We start from the raw sequence: 3529 nt of genomic DNA on the forward strand, positions 1-3529 counted from the left end.
GTATACAAATGATAAATGTCATTATAATTAAGTAAGTAATAAGGTAGAATAACTTGGCGCCGACTATTGATATCAAATAAAAAATTACGTAAGCTACAAACTGACTTAGTTAATGTTACATTAAGATTAAATTAACAGAATAAATAAATAACGTTAAGGGCACGATTTATATTAAAATTAAATGTAAATTTTTGATATTAGGTTACCTTATGAATAAGAAGTAATAACATTAAAGTTTATCAATTAAATTTAATATTCTATTAGTAAAACTTTATAAAACTACTAAACGAATGTTATATACAAATGTATTTTTACTTTAATTATGAAAAACAAGTAACAATTATATATTTACATATAATTTAGATAAGCTTAGTAAGCTGGCTTCAAAAGAGGCCTGTGAAAATAACTTAAAGTAGTTTTTCGACCAGAAACCACAGAAGCTCTATCGCGATGGGATTATGTCTCTACCCCAAAAATGGCAAAATATTATCGAAAATAATGAAGCATATTTGGTTTAAATAAATTGATTTTAATAATCTAAGAAAAACACTTAAATTTTACTAAACAAAAAAACGCAATTAACTTTTCCCGCACCCAATATGTTTGCAACCTAATTAGTTTATATTGTTGAGTCAGCTTAGTGTGCTTGTCGAGATAATGTATGTGCGCTACCGATTTCCCGAAAAGGCCCGAGTACCTCCGAGCTGCGCAGCATGTCAACGACGACCAAAGAAAAATTAGTCTTAGGGCCGCCGCACACAAAATTCCGTAACAATAACGTAAAGACGTAACGTAAGAATTAGCCAATGGATGAGTGTATAAAACAATTCAACCAATCGTAAGCGTTCGTAGTTTCTAGCACGTAAACTTAAGCCGATAAGCCAATTACAATATTACTTTAAAAGGAAATAATATTATGGTAACCGGTTTTGAGAGAATAAGAAGAAAGAATATAAATTAAAGGTAAGTAATAATGTAAAACTTAAAAATTTAGTATTAATATACGTCAATTTATTAATGTACAATGTGCATCATTTAATTTATTTTTAAAACGGAAAATGTTAATAGAAATTTACTCGAAAGTAAAAGTGAGGTTATTTGCTATATATTTACAAAAAAAAATATTAGATGTAGTAATAATATGTATATTATTTACTAATATGTATATTATTTATTTTGAATGTTTTTATTTTGTGTGTAGTATCGAATATATGGAATATATGGTCATATGGAATATTAAAAAGTGATAAGCTTCTTAATTTTTTACTTAGATTATTGAGGTTATTTCTTTGTGAACATATGTATATCTTACAATAATTATATTTTAATATAAAACATATGTAACTTAAAATTAGTAGCTTCTCAAATTCGTTATTACAATCACTAATCTTTTCAGCATCTATAAGTAAAAGGATGGAAGATGATGAGACATATAGTTTACACAATGTATTTTCTGTCACTCAAAATGACATATCAGAAATAAATATAAGCAATAAAGACGTTAATAAAAATATAGCTTTAAACACTGGGGATGCTTTGTTAATTGATTTAGTTAGAGGATATCCTCATTTATATGACAAATCATCGCCTAATTTTAAAGATGCTTTAATGAAAGAGAATTCATGGGAAGAAATAGCAAAAATTATGGCATGGTCACGTAAGTAAAATTTTTAAATTTTATTCTTATAATATTATTATAATTGTTCAGTTATTGTTGCTACCATACAGAATCAGAAATCGAAAAATCATTTTTGTCATTATCTGCCGTAATTACAGATAAAATACACAATTCAAACACACAAATGATTTTTAATAAAGGCGAAAAAGATGCAGAAGATAAGTTTGTAGATCTAGTAGCTACAGAGTTAAGAAACATGTCAGAAATGGAACGTAAAGAAAAAAAAAAAAAATAATGGATATTTTATGGAATTAAAGATATAAAAAATTTTCTATTTTATATTATAAATGTGTGTCAATGGATATTAGTTTTAAAAAAGTTAAGATTTTTTCTATCATAAAAAATATGTGCAATCTGTTGAAAGAAAAGTAATAATATTATAGACTAATATATTAAGAGACTGTTGTATGATATATAATAAGAAATTAATTCTGTTGATTTATATTTAACGTTGATTTGCTTTTACATTCTGTCTCACAAGTCAGTCGTCTCTTCACATATTCATGTTTTTCCTTTTGAAATTTAAAAAAATTGCAAGTTTATTTCTGTTAAAAATAACAAGAATATAAAGGGCTAATGAGAGCTATTTCGCTGTTATTAATATATAAAATTCACTCTTTAATATATCTTATATATGATCGCACTAATAACAGCGAAATAGCTCTCATTAGCCCTTTATATTCTTGTTATTTGAAACTCTCGAGAGTTTTCTTTAATTGATTTATTTCTGTTAAGTTATTTTTTATATGTTTGAAAACTGGCTCGATGAATATTGCATTGTTGAATGTTTAAATTATATTATTACATTATTTTCTCTCTCAAGTGCCATTTTTTACCTCTATTCAATTTTAAACAATAAAAAATGATACGATATCGGGAAAAAAACATAAAGAAAAAGAAATAATGACTGGAAAGTCTCAAGGTATTAAAGATATTCTAATCTGTATTCTCAGATACCAATGAATTATAGATAAAATAAGGTGAATCGATTGTATATCTACGATGTAACTAAATTATTTAATGTATACATCTTCCGCTCTAATGTCGTAATGTTGCTAATATCGTAAATTGAATAGATATAATATTGTTAAAAAGTAATAAAATTACAAGACTGATATATAATATATAAAATTAATATTTACCTTTACATTCTATTACGATTTTGTCCCCTTCTTACATATTCATATTGCCATGGTATTTCTCCTTCTGGAGTTAAAAAATAATTTGTGAGTTTATCTCGTTGTTCATATGCTTCAATTGTGGCTCGACGAACATTGCATGGTTGAATTCCTTGAATATATACATCATTTTATCTCCAAGCACCGTTTATTATATCTCCATTATTATTTTCAACATCAGTGAAGTTAGGAGGACAATAAACTCTATTATAGGTTGCAGACTGCTGTTCTTCAAAATTTTTTAAAAAGTTATGAAGGCATACTGTACTCAAGATTATTTTGTCAACAGTGTTAGGATGCATGCATATAGGTTTACGTAGTACTCTCCAACGAGAAACTAAAATTCCAAATGCATTCTCTATTGTCCTTCGTGCACGTGATAATCTATAGTTAAATATTTTTTTGTTTTCATTTAAGTTTCTTCCTGAATAAGGTCTCATTAGATTAATTGATAAAGGAAATCCTTCATCTCCAATAAAAAAATATCCAGCTGTTTCATTACTTTCTGGCAACTTTACCTTTTTTCTCAGTACATTCAACTTTTGTGTTCTTAAGGGGATGCTGGAGCTACGGCCGAACTTGATCGAGGTCGGTACAACAGATTTGTGACCGTTCACTTACGCCCTCTGCCTGCCGCGCGCCGCGCGCCGCCGCTGGCCCCGAGCCGCCGCTG

The sequence above is a fragment of the Cyphomyrmex costatus genome, unplaced genomic scaffold (assembly GCF_001594065.2).
Source record: "Cyphomyrmex costatus isolate MS0001 unplaced genomic scaffold, Ccosl1.0 scaffold3123, whole genome shotgun sequence".
NCBI classification, from domain to species: domain Eukaryota; kingdom Metazoa; phylum Arthropoda; class Insecta; order Hymenoptera; family Formicidae; genus Cyphomyrmex; species Cyphomyrmex costatus.